The sequence below is a fragment of the Tupaia chinensis genome, unplaced genomic scaffold (genome assembly GCF_000334495.1).
Source record: "Tupaia chinensis unplaced genomic scaffold, TupChi_1.0 Scaffold149560_1, whole genome shotgun sequence".
Lineage (NCBI taxonomy): Eukaryota > Metazoa > Chordata > Mammalia > Scandentia > Tupaiidae > Tupaia > Tupaia belangeri.
The window spans coordinates 2,033,458-2,047,036 of NW_006209405.1; the positions used below are offsets into that span (position 1 = coordinate 2,033,458).

The 13,579-nt window shown below is 46.2% G+C and overlaps 3 non-coding genes across 3 annotated transcripts; all 3 read right to left on the minus strand.

The window, feature by feature from the left end:
• Positions 1–8,668: 8,668 nt before the first annotated feature.
• MIR450A-1 (microRNA mir-450a-1) lies at positions 8,669–8,726 on the minus strand. The gene has a single exon (NR_129368.1). It is a non-coding gene; the product is annotated as a microRNA mir-450a-1 (primary transcript).
• A 109-nt stretch (positions 8,727–8,835) lies between these two features.
• On the minus strand, positions 8,836–8,892 carry MIR450A-2 (microRNA mir-450a-2). The gene has a single exon (NR_129397.1). It is a non-coding gene; the product is annotated as a microRNA mir-450a-2 (primary transcript).
• Positions 8,893–9,657: 765 nt separating this feature from the next.
• MIR542 (microRNA mir-542) lies at positions 9,658–9,716 on the minus strand. The gene has a single exon (NR_129501.1). It is a non-coding gene; the product is annotated as a microRNA mir-542 (primary transcript).
• Between the last annotated feature and the right edge of the window lie 3,863 nt (positions 9,717–13,579).

Sequence of the window (13,579 nt, forward strand, 5' to 3'; positions counted from 1 at the left end):
TGATTTCTTGCTTTCTGTTTCTCTGTCTCTCTGGTGAGCCCATGTGCCCTATAGTAAAAATCTCTCTCTAAAAAAAAGAGAGAGAGAGAGAGAGAGAGAGAGAAGAAATAGCAAATTTTAATAAGTTTAGCCTAGCCTAAGTGCCCAGTGTCTATAAGTTGACTGTAGTGAGCAGTTGATGTTCTAGGCCTTCGCATTCATTCACCACTCCCTGACTCACCCAGAGTGACTTTCAGTCCTGTAAGCTCCAGTCATGGTAAACGTCCTATATAGGTGTACCGTTTTTTATCTTGTTTACCATATCTTTGCTGTACCTTTTCCATGTGTAGCTATGTTTAGGTACACAAATACTTGCCATCGCATTAAAATTGAGCATGGCAACATGCCGTGTAAGTTTGTAGCCGAAGAGCAATAGGCTACACTGGGCTACATGGTCTGGGTTTGCATAAGTACCTGCTACGATTTTCAAATTGCCCAAGGATGCTTTTCTCAGAACATAGTCATTGAGGGACACATGAGTGAATACATATGTGTGTGGGGGGGAGAGAATGAGCGAGAGAGAGGTTTATATGAGGGATGGCTCACAGGATTACAGGATCTGAAGAGTCCCATGAGCTGGCACATGCAAGCTACAGGCCCAGGAAAGCTAGTGTGGAAAACAGCAGTTCAAGTCCCGGCCCTGGACCATGAAAAACACACCCGAAATTCCAACAAGATGGAAACATGGAAGAGGAAGGATTGCGATACGACTACATTGGGATTTGCTTTTCTCCCTCTCCTTCACTCTGTTGCCCTTTCTCTGGTGAGCACACATACCCTCTGGCAATACATGAAAAAGAGAGAGAGAGAGAGAGAGAGAGAGGGGCTGTCAGGGTGCTGTTTCTTTCTTCATGGAAGAAATAAACTTAAATTCTTTTTGACTTTTTGATGGGCATATCGGGGTAGTAAATGCATTGTGATGGGTTTACTGGGATGTACCGCCATTGTAATTGGAGGAGCACCTGTATATCTAAGTGCATATAATTGGTAAAAAAAGATGAAATTAATTGCCTTATAGCTAATGCAGAGAAAGAAGGAAATAATTTTTTTGAGAGGTTTTTGCTATAGGGCGCATGCACTTGCCAGACAGACAGAGAGAGACAGAGAGACAGAAAGTGAGAAATCACCCCCCGGAGGGATGGTCACACCACAGTCCCTTCTCCTCCATTCTCTTGGGATCTTGGGCATGCACGCATACGCGCCCGGTGTGAGTTTTAAGCCACCAGGTCCGGGACGCGAACCACAGTCAACTACATGGGAGTCCAGCAACATAGCCATTACGCTAACTGCTGGTTCCCAGAAGAAAATAATTTTTTTTTGAGAGGTTTTTGCTATAGGGCGTGTGCGCTCGCCAGACAGACAGAGACAGAGAGACAGAAAGCAAGAAATCACCCCCCGTGTGGATGGCCACGCTGCAATCCCTTCTCCTCCATTCTCCTCTTGGGATCTTGGGCACACACGCACATGCACCCGGCGTGAGTTTAAGCCACCGGGTCCGGGACTCGAACTACAGTCGACTAGGTGGGAGTCCAGCGACATAGCCATTACACCAACTGATGGTCCCAGAAAATAATTTTTGAAATAAAGCTAATGCTCTCCGATTCTTTTGTTTAAAAGAATTATTTTATTTAACTTTATTTATTTCAATTTGACCAGAGGATGGGGGTGAGAAAGCAAGCCACCAGGTCTGAGATTCGAACCACGGTCGGCTATGTGGGAGTCCAGCGCCCTTAACCACCATGCCACCCGCCGTCCCTGTGATTTTTTAAAATAAAAAATAGAGAAAACTAAGAGAAATTACCCAAACACAATCGTAAGTGCTTAGTGGATTTTTTAATCCTAATTACAAGCATACTTTATGTATAACCATGATTTTTTGTTTTTGTTTTGCTTAGCTTTGTATGTCATACACATTTCCAGGTTGTTGCATGAGAACATAAACAGCTGTCTCCAGGCAACATTAGATTCATGTTGATCCCATTTCCGACTTATCCCTGCAGTCTGACCAAGGCTCTTAGCCTCTCTGACCCTCCGCTGCCACTGAGTGTCCATTTGCAATGACATGGCAGTTGTTAGTAAACGGGGATTCTTGTCCCAATTATTACACAGACTTATAACCAATCTTCTTAACATCAGTATATTATTTTGTTTTGCCTTTTTTTTTTTGGAGAGATTTTTGCTATAGGGCAAGTGTGCTTGCCAGAGAGACAGAGAGATAGAGAGACAGGGAAAAGACAAGTGAGAAATCCCCCCCAGGAGGGATGGCCACACCACAATCCCTTCTCCATTCTCCTCTCAGGATTTTGGGCATGCACACATGTGCGCCCAGTATGACTTGCAAGCCACCGGGACTAGGACTTGAACCACAAAAGGCCATGTGGGAGCCCAGAGCCTTAATCACACCTCACCTATTGGCCTCAACATCAGTATACTGTCTTAAAAAACAGTAATTCTGGGGGCCAGCAGGTGATGTGGGCAGATTGGGTCAGGGAGAGGCGGCCTTCCCTTCAGCTGACATGTTACTGTCAGAGGCATACGGGCTCATGTACAGAAGGAGGGGTGGGGAGGGAGGGGAGCAGGGCTGAGTGGGCCCCCAAGCCAAGCATCAGTGCAGTACACAGGACGAGGGCGAGAAATGAAGCGAGCCCAGGAAGGCCGAACCAAACAGCCCAAGGAGAGGAGGGCGAGAGGGCAGGAAGGGCTGGACCTGGAGTGCTTCCTGGAGCCACTTTACTTTCCTTCAAAATGGGGTTGCATCCCTTAATCCAGATATGCCCCCTCCGACGCTTCAGAAAGTAACTTCCAATCCTGGCCACTCCAGCCTTTCATCGGCACTGCAGCCGACCTCAGATCTGGACACTGGGGCAAGATCATGTGATTTCCCTGCTCAAGAATCTACAGATTTCGGGACCAGCAGTTAGCGTAATGGCTATGTCGCTGGACTCCCATGTAGTCGACCGCGGTTCGCGTCCCGGACCCAGTGGCTTAAAACTCACGCCAGGCACGTGTGTGTGCGTGCCCAAGATCCCGAGAGGAGAATGGAGGAGAAGGGATTGCGGCGTGGCCATCCCCCCTGGGGGGTGATTTCTCGCTTTCTGTCTCTCTATCTTTCTGTCTGTCTGGCGAGCACAAGCGCCCTATAGTGAAAACCTCTCAAAAAAAAAAAGAATCTACAGATTTCCGTCGTTTAAGGCAGTCCCAAGGCGACCATGATGTCAGATCTCTCCCCTCGTTTATAATAAAGTCATCCACAGTCTGGCAGGTGACGTTATGTCGGTTGCTAGGGACAGAAGCACAACTCCATCTAGCACACAGACGGTAAGAGACCAGGTCTTTGCCTCTTTTGTTCACTGCTCCAGTTCTAGACCTCAGAATGGTACGTGGCGTCTATAAGGGTTTGAGGAATGAATACATTAGATTAGTTTAAATGAAAGAGGGACAGGAGTGGAGCCGGCCTCAGAACCATCTGCGACATTGGTTTTTCTCTTTCTGTCTCTCCTTGTCTCTCTTCCTGGTGTTTGTATGTTTTCTATTTTGCTTCTCTCCTGCTGGGCTTCCTCCGTCCTGGACCTGGTGGCTTGCTTTGTCTCTCTCCTCTCTCGCCCTGGTGAATAATAATAATAAATAAATGAGATAAAAATTTTAAAAAAGAAACTGCAGAAAAACTGCAGAATCTCTCCATTACAGTATTAAAATTTAAAAAATATATATGGCATCAGTCCCATAGCCTAGTAGTTAAAGAAGCCGGATCCCATATGGCCAAACAAGGTTCAAATCTTGGCCTTGGTGGGCTTAAAAAAACATGTGGAACACGTGTGTGCGTGCCCCAAACCCTGGCGGGATTAAAAAAGAAACTGCAGAAAAACTGCAGAATCTCTCCATTACAGTATTAAAATTTAAAAAATATATATGGCATCAGTCCCATAGCCTAGTAGTTAAAGAAGCCGGATCCCATATGGCCAAACAAGGTTCAAATCTTGGCCTTGGTGGGCTTAAAAAAACATGTGGAACACGTGTGTGCGTGCCCCAAACCCTGGCGGGATGGAGAAATGGACGAGAAAGGACTGATACCTAACCACCCCCCCTGGATGGTTTCTCCTTCTCTCTGTCTTTCTCTCTGGCTAGTGCAGGCACACTCTGGCAATTTAAAAAAAAAAAAAAGAAAGAAAGAAAGAAAGAAATCCCAGGCGGGTACTCGGATTGATTAGGCAAGGGTCACTTGAGCTTTATGGCAGTGTGGAAGGAGGCTGGGGTACCGGGAGTGGCCTGACCTGGGGAGAGGCTCAGCCTCGCCATGATTGGCAGCCCTTCCAGAATCCGACGACTGCGCTAGGGGAGGAGGAAAGACCAGGGCCGCTGTTATCAGAAGACCAGGAGATTAGGCCCTGGCAGGAAAGACAAACACGCCGAATATCTGGAGACGTGCACAAACACTCCCTCAGAACGAGCCTGGGGTGGGAGTCCTGGGAACAGCCCGAAGGGGCCTGCAACCAGCTCCAAATGATTTTGAGGTCTTGCTTTTATCTTTTAAAATCTGTCCTTGTTTTTAACAGAAAACAGTGCTTTAAATGACTCACCATTGAGTCATCTGTACTCTAGGAAGTTGTGCCATTATGTGTTCTGTGGCTTCTTGCTCCCTTTTGGAACACCGTACCCTTAATGGTCTGCATAGCCCAGGTTGAGGAGCAAGACTTCGCCCTCACACTCTCCTCCAGGTTCTCATGTCCTGCCTGCCCCGGTGCCACCCACATCCATTCCCACCCTCGCCTGTGCTCCTGCCTGGAATGTACACCCCGTCCTCTCTGCCTCTCTGCCCCCACCACCTTCAGGAAGGTGCCCATCAAGCTCTGAATCCTTCAGAGTCTTCCTGGGTCCTCTCTGGTCTTTTAGGCCCAGGGAATTACAGAGGCAAGAGTCCTGGAGTTCAGGGTTCGAGTTCTAACATTGTTACCAATTCTCTGCGCCACCAGAGAAAGGAAGTCACTCAGAGAGGGGTGGTCTGCAGCTCCATTTCCTCTCCTGTAAAACGCAGGGGGCGGCCTGATCCTGTTAGCAAAGGCCAGCTCTCAGCTCCCCGCCTGCATCCCCACGCCCACTCCCACGCCCCTACACAGCAGCCCCTCTTGGCATACATCTAAGAGCAGTGCTCCCTGTACCGGCCGAGTACTGAGACATATTATTGGTTCAGAAATTCAGAGGCTGAAGGTTTTTTTTCACTGGTCAATGAAGGGATTTCAAGCCAGTGCTCAAATTGGGATGAGCTGTCTGTCTCTGTCTCTCTTTCTCTGGCTGAGAAGTGAGACCTCTCATTTAGGAAGGGGTCTCCTGGACATTGGCCCTGCTCCTTAATCTGTGTCTAGCAGGGACTGGAGGGAGGCCTGGGGGAAAGGAGGCCACTTAGATAATTCAGCTCAGCAAACAAAACAGGTTCTCTGTATGGGCGGGTCTGGCTCAGAAGAAGTTCAAAGCCCCAGTTGGGTCCAGAGCCTCAATTTCTCCTTAACTCTGGCTTCTCTCCCATCCTCTCCTCGCTCCACAAGTGTCTGGTACCGAGCTACGCACCCAGTAAATGCAGGGAGACTTCAAAAAGTTCACAGAAAAAAATAGAATGTAAGTCTGTGTTTCCTTTGGTGCGAAAACAAACCAAGCACAAGAAATCTCTGCACGGTTTTACCATTGCACATTCCCCACAAACTGTTCAGAGACTCCTTCTATGTACTGATAATGGAACAGAGCAGAATGCTTAGGAGAGACTTCAAGAGGAGCACATACATTTGAGCAAAACGATGTCTGGTTGCATGATTGTTTGTTCTTTAGCAGAACCAGGGCATGGCAGGAAATCGGAAGAATAGTCTCAAAGTTTCTTCGTAAATGGACTTTTTTTTTTTTTTCTGCCTCACAACTGCAGTTTCTGCTTTGAGGACTATGATGGATTTATCTTGAAAGTGAGGTCAAGTAACATGGGCTTGCTAAAGCGCAAATAATAATTCTGCCGGGGAAAAATGGTCTCCTTAAAGTGCTTTTAAAAGGATAGGAGGGCTCGGGGCACCTCTTCTGCTGTGGCGCCTCTGTTCTAATTAGTGAAATTGAGGAACATTAAAACCCCTGGTAGGTTGTTTGTCAGACCATGTTACTAAGTGGTTCTATCTCTCCTACTGTTACCGGTCAAGCCCTACTGCTGCCTCCCGCGGGTCAATAAAACGAGAGGCAGAGGCTGGAGAAAAAGGGTGTTTATTCCATAACCAGTTATAGGAAGACAGCAAGCACCATCAAATTGCCTCGAAAAGCTCAACATGTTCTTGGTATTTACAGGTACGAGATGCAAACACATGCAAATCATTCCTCACTACAATCAGTCAGTCATTTTCCTCCAGTAATTATCCTGATTCTTTCCAATACCCATTCACAGTTCCTCATGATTATTCCTCAGACCCTCCCCGTGACTTAGCACTTGGTCAGATTGTTCTCCTTAGAGGCCTTTGTTAATTTCAAAATGGCTGCAAGCCTCCAATCCTGCTAAGCCTCCAGCTGGCTTGCCACACCACCAGCACAGAAAACGGCTAAACTGAGGACTCACGAGTGTTCTCCAACACCACAGTTATTATGGAGGTGGGCAGGATTTGTGGGGAAATGCAGAGGGCTCTATCTGAAGCTGCAAAAAGTTAAGTAGAATTAGGCTTTCTGTAAAGTGTTTTCCTGACTCCCACATGTCCTGAACTGCCCAGTGCATCCTGAGGCCCTGGGCCTATATCCAAGTACTGCCTTCCTGAATTGCTCCTAGAGGAAAAGGAGGCAGTTTCAAGATTCTTTGTGTTTTTAAAAAGAATTACTTGATTTTATTTATTATTCAATTTGACCAGAGAGAGAGTGTAAGAAGGCAAGCTACCAGGTTCGGGACTTGAACCACAGTCGGCCATGTGGTAGTCAGGCATCTTAATCACCATGCCACCTGCCAGCTGAACTGTTTCAACTTTCAATAGTTCTTCATTATTATTATTACTATTATTTGCCGTAGGGCACATGCGCTCACCAGAAAGACAGAGTGTAAGAAATCACCCCCTAGAGGCGATGGCCATGCTGCAATCTATTCTCTTTCATTCTCCTCTTGGGATTTTGGGCACACACACACATGCACACACACACACACACACGTGCCTGGCAGGATTCTCAAGCTGAAGGGTCTAGGAATCGAACCAGAGAGTGAGCCATGTGGGATCCTTCACCTTGACCTTCAGGCCCCCTGCTTAAGAAATCACCCCCTAGAGGCGATGGCCATGCTGCAATCTATTCTCTTTCATTCTCCTCTTGGGATTTTGGGCACACACACACATGCACACACACACACACACACGTGCCTGGCAGGATTCTCAAGCTGAAGGGTCTAGGAATCGAACCAGAGAGTGAGCCATGTGGGATCCTTCACCTTGACCTTCAGGCCCCCTGCTGGCCCATTAACCTTCTATACTTTTTTTTTTTTTTAGAGAGAGAGAGATTTGGTATAGGGTGTGGCACTCACTGTAGAAACAGAGATAGAAAGTAAGAAATCACCCCCTGGGCGGGGGGCGGGGGTGTGTGACCATGCTGCAATCCCTTCTCTTCCATTCTCCTCCTGGGATTTTGGGCACACATGCACATATGCCTGGGGTGAGTTTCAAGCCACCGGGTCTGGGACCCGGACTGCGGTCGGCCATGTGGGAGTCCCGTGACATAACCATTACACCATCTGCTGGTCCAATTTTTTCATACTCCTTAAAGAGTCATTTTGATTATACAGGAGATAGAAGTCTATTTAGCAATATTACTATTATTATCCTGTTTTGATTATATAGATATATATTTAATTTTTGCTATAGGCTGTGTGCAGTCACCAGAGAGAGACACAGAGAAATTGAGAAATCACCCCCCCCCCCCCCGGGGGAATGGCTAAACAATCCCTTCTCCTCTTGGGATTTTGGGTGTGTAAGCACACACATCCAGCATGTTTTCCAAGCCACCGGTTCTGGGACTCAAACCTCGCAGCTGGCATGTGGGGTCCAGTCTCTTTAACCTCCGTGCCACCTGCTGGCCCTATACTTTTAAATTATACACTCTCTTTACTTTGCCAAAAGCAAATGAAAATATGCATTTGCGCTGCACTGAAATCCAACTGAAGCTATGTAAAGGTTTCCCCGATAGTTTGAGAATGTGCTCTAGGCCCACTGGGGCCCAAATAGGAAGCCCTCTCCCATCCTCGGATCAGGAGTTTGTGATTTAAAATAAAATACAAACTCTTTTCAAAAATAAAGTCAGTTTTATTTTTTCTGTAAAAGCAACGCATTGTGTAGTTTATACAATTATTCCTTGGAAAATACATCAAAATACAAAGAGAACAACAAACATCACCCTGTAGTACTAGAAACCCAAAGAGAATCCCCGCTGAGGTTTTGGTAGACGTATGGAGTCCTAACTTTTTCCTCTAAACACTGACACAAAACTATGGATGTAACATGCTCCCAATACACTTGCATTACATATTCAGGAACATCTTGCAGAAAGAATTCTGCACCTTATTTTTAGCACAAACGCAAAATATACATAGACTGGGGGTCTGTTCTCTCCATCATTTGTGTCTGTATATTGATACAAAACCATGCATGCAAAATGTTCCCAATATATTTCTAAATGCATATTAGGAACACATCGCAAAAACAGTTGAGCATCTTTCTCGGCCTACAGTGTCACAGCTTAGAGACAAGCACCTTTAGACTTTTGGTATACTTCCCCCTAGCTTTGTTTCCGTCTTATTGACACAAAACTACGAATGCAAAATGTTCCCAATACATTTGTTTGACATATTAGGAACACATCGCAAAAATAGTTCAGCATCTTTGATCACTTATAATGCTGCAACTCAGAGATAATGGTGGATAGATTTCCTTCTGGCCTCCCACCTGTTTATTCAGACAAAACCATCCATACGAGATGTCCCTAAACACACCTACATGGCAGAGGTGGGGAAGGAACTTGCAAATTTCTTTTCTCACCAAGCATTTTAGATCGGGGCCACATTCTCATGCCATGAAAATGATTTTTGGAAACATTGTAAACAAAAGCATCCTGTTCCATTGTATTAGACATGCCATCTTGTATTCATTTCATCTTCTGTTGATCATTCAGGATGGTCCTAATTTTCGCTTTAAAAATACTGCCATGGATACCCTTCTGTATTATTTTTCTGTGACTTTCTGTTCATAGAGTTTTGATGTCCTTCTTAACCATTTGCAGGGACTCAACATATAAGAAGTCTTTACAATAGTCACAGAAAATGCATATCAGGAAATAATTGTGCATGGATTTCAAGGGTTTTTTCCCACCAAAATAAACTCATACTTTAATTCCGTTTTCCATAAACGTGTTGAAGCCCCCTTGTATCTGAGAGGACCTTGTGTCTGACATGCTTACAGCTGTTTTTCAGGTTTTTATTTGCCTGAGCATAAATTCTTTGTTTTAACATCCTAGCACAAAGATCAGATCATATACCCTATGTAAATTTCAATTCATTACATAGAAATGGAAAGCAGACAGACACTCCCCATACTTACCACACGCACTACTCTGAAGGTGAGTGGCTCCCAGACCTTTCAGTTATCAATCTGTCACAAGCGCGCAGTGGTATCTCGTGACATGATGATCCCCGAGATGTCTGAGGTCTGTGCATCCGCGACCTAGAATTTCTGCATCACCCGTGACTTCTAAAATGCTTTGTAGCAAATTATGTTTGGCGATGTAACAAAAAGCATGGCTTCACAACCACCCCCACAACAAAAACCCTGAAATAGAGAAAACCCTTCAGCTCTAGCCCCACTACTTTATCCAAGGCAGATTCTCTCCGGGTTTGGCTCTTACTTTTCAGTCATGGTGTCCGTGGGATTTGTGGCTCTGATTTTGAAAGCTTGCTATCGTAAACATTTTCTGGATTTCTAGGTAGCCATCATAGTCATTATTTCTAAGGGCTTCCAAAGGCTCGGTTGAGTGAATGACGAGATTAAGTTAACCCCTCTGGTTGGACATTCCATTCCTTTTGTTATGATGAATTTGGTTAAATGTATAGAAAATATGAAATATGGACCAAAGATTTCAGACGAATTTAAACCATGCTTTTTTGGTTCGTCCACATCAACTTTTACACTGCTGGGCAACTCAGTCTCTATTTATTGATATTAATCCTGGGGCCGATCTTGGCCTTCCCTAAGAAGTATCCAGTGTGCAGGCAAAGGCTCATCAAGAGACTAGTCAGCTCCACCTGGAATTCCTCTAACCTAACACACTAATTCCAATCAGGCTGCGGCTCTCCTCACGACTGTGTAGTTGGTTCGGATGAACAGACAATGAGCTAAGCAGCACGGTGTGAGGTCTGAAGGAGGGGGCCTGAGAGACCAGCCTGGGACACACTCTTAACCTCCAGAAACTACAGTTTTGTCTGTAACTTTTTTTTTTGACTGCTGTACTCTTATCTTTCAAGGTTGTTGCAAACAAAAAATCTGAAAGAATTTGGGCAAGTATGTAAAAGCATGATACAAAGGCCTGAGGCCGAGGTCCTGATGATTCTGACGATGGCTTCTCTGTGGCCACGACTTTAAAAGGCCTGGTCTTGGGACAGTGGTCTGGTCTGGGGGTGGGCATGGGGAACAGGCCAGGAAGCAGTCTAGGGACACTCAGTGGAGACTCTCAGTACCCTGCACTGTCCTCTGCTCTCAGTGGACTCTAATGGCAAAAGCAGAGCCACCTTCCCAGACTCCCACCAGTTGCCCAGATTTTGGAGCTCACTAGTATACGGGGAGTGTGTCAAAGCTGAGCAACCACCGGAAGTGGAGGTCTTTCAGGGCTCCTCCCTAATGGCTCCATTTACTATCCTGATGGGAAGTTTAAGCCTGTTTGAACTTGCAGGAAATCTGCTGTGGACCAGGAGAAGGAGGCGAAGGCTTGGGTAGGTGAAATACTAGGAAAGAGCTCGCGGACCCTAGGTCCATTTACTGAGCAGTAACATGAGTGGGATGTAGGGGGGAGGGCAGCGAGATACACATTTGCCACAAGTAGTGTATATACACTGTTTTCCTTGACGTGTAGTATCGGCCCAAATACAAATGCATAGGAAGGCCTGGAGTTATGAGCATAAGTAACCCTGCAGGCCAATGGCAAAAGAAGTCTCTCAAATTTGATGACAACTTGGATGTAAACTGCTGATTCAAGTCTAATTTCTATCAACAAACTTTTATTGATCTTCCCAAAACATGCTTTCTGAACCTATTTTTATTTTCATCTGGCAGTCTCTCAGGAGAGCTGCCGCCTATAAACTAACTTCCATATGGTAGGATCATGTTTTCTCCAAGCATTGCCCTGAGCTCCATAGTCCAGGATTTGGGGAACGACCCCAGCTCCCATCTGCCTTGATGAGTTCTTAGTTCTTAGGTATGGTGTTTTTAAAACAATCAGCAAAATAATTGGGACTGCAGAGTTCTTATTCTTTTTCTTTTTTTAATTGGACAGTTGCCCATCTGAATGGAAATCAAAACCGGCATACAGTCAATCAGTCTCCCAAGCACTGGAGTATATCCAGCTGTTTTCCTGTTAGGGGTTCCACTTTAGTCCTCATCTGTGCGCGTGCATAACTTTTTACAGTTGCAACTGCTGCCTTTCTCTGTGGCCCTGGTTATTGGCGTCTAGTTTTCCAAGTAACATTGACACACATCTGTTCAAATCAATTGATGTTCCCATCATGACTGACTCATTTGGTGGGAAAAACAAGTTTACATGCCAATTGGAACAAAGCAGCATGGGTATGGGGGAACAGCAGGGAGAAAGAGACGGTGGGAGAGAATTCTTTCGACTTACAGATCATAAAACATTTTCCAATAACATCTTTAAAGAATATATACTATTACACTGAGTGATTGATACTATTCCCTCCCCCCCATTGTGGGACACTTGGGTGGTTTTCAATACCTAGTGACTTAAAAATGCATATGAATAACAGCCTTTGAGAGATGGTTGTATTTTCTTCAAAAAGTAGTCTTCTGTGTCCAGATCCCCACCAAGAGTGTTGATGTAGTTCCTTTGTTGGGAAAAAAAAACAAAAGCAGCACTGAGTACCGCTAACTGCAGATGCTAGGTGCCTTCAGAAATGATTCCTGTCATTCACTTTTTTCATAAATTCTGTTCGATTCTAGTTTATCAAAATAACCCGTTCATTTTGTCCCACAACTTACAGAAATTTCGGATTTCAGAATGAGAGCCAGATTAAGGTTTTCCTGGTTGAAGGGCCCCGTCTGTCTCATAAACTTTATACAATGGCATGCGCATGCAGCTTCCTCACTAACAAATAACACGTGTGGGGGAAAACATGCGAAAACAATGGAAAGGTGCTCCCGGGAGGGAGGTGGGAACACTGGCCCAGTGAATCCGCCAACTATCACTGGATTCCGATTCGCTTTAAGACAAGTCTCCCACGCGTTTATGATGCACATTTAGCAACGGTGAAAAACAATTTAAAAGAATACCTTAGGGAGTTATTAAAGGGAATTTATAGTCTGGAACGAATTGCCATCTTCTTAATTGACACAGAAATGTTTGGCTAAAATATTACTTTATTCACATTTTTTTTTTTGTCCTTGGAAAAGCTAGGCGTAGTGTGACTTCGATCATGTAAATAAAGGTGCAAGGAATGTTTTAAATCAGAAAAGGGCACCGCAGGCAGGGGGCTGTGTGGACAAGCTCAGGTCCACCGCCTCTTGGAAGTCCCAGTCAAAGGGCAACTTGGATGCTGGAAGGCAACACCCCCAAGTCGGGATCACTGGCTCCCTGCCCACCTTCCTAGGTCCCAGACCGGCGGGAATCTCACCTGGATCCTGCAGGTGCCCACTGGACGGAGCCGGATGGCGCGGGCACACTCGCCGGGAGGGCTGGGCACCCGGAGCGCTGGCTGGCAGAGGGCTTCCTTCGGGCTCAAGGGGGACCGTACTGAACCGGGGAGAACGGGAGAAGGGAAACCGTGAGAGGCAGAAGGGAGCCCTGGTGGACCCCTTCCCTCAAAGCGGAGATCAAAGGGAGGGGGACAGGGAACCTGTTTGCCAGTAGGGCCTGGCGACAGAGGGCGGGAGGGGCAGCCTGGGAACCTGGACAGGCACCGAGGTGGAGGTGACCTCAGAGTCGCGACGCTCCAGGGAGCCTGAGGGTCTGCGCGGGCAGGAAAGGACCCAAGGCGCCCCCAAGCACTGCCTTGAAGCAAGGAAATCAGGGAGGGCAGGGGTTCCCAACTTTGGACTACCTGCGACCCCAGGTTCCCCCAACTGGAAAGCTCCTGGGGGGCCCATCCCCGGCTCCCGGGAAGACCCATTTAAGGCAGCCCCTACAGACAAGATGTTTTGGGGTTTTTACGTCCAGTTTGTGAACTGTGTGTAAGCGCACCAGTTTTCTTTTTTCCTCTTTTGTCTTGTAAGTAAATGACAAGCAGCGGGTTCCAGAGTCCTGTCTCTGTCCGCCTTTGCCAGGAGCCAGGAGCCCC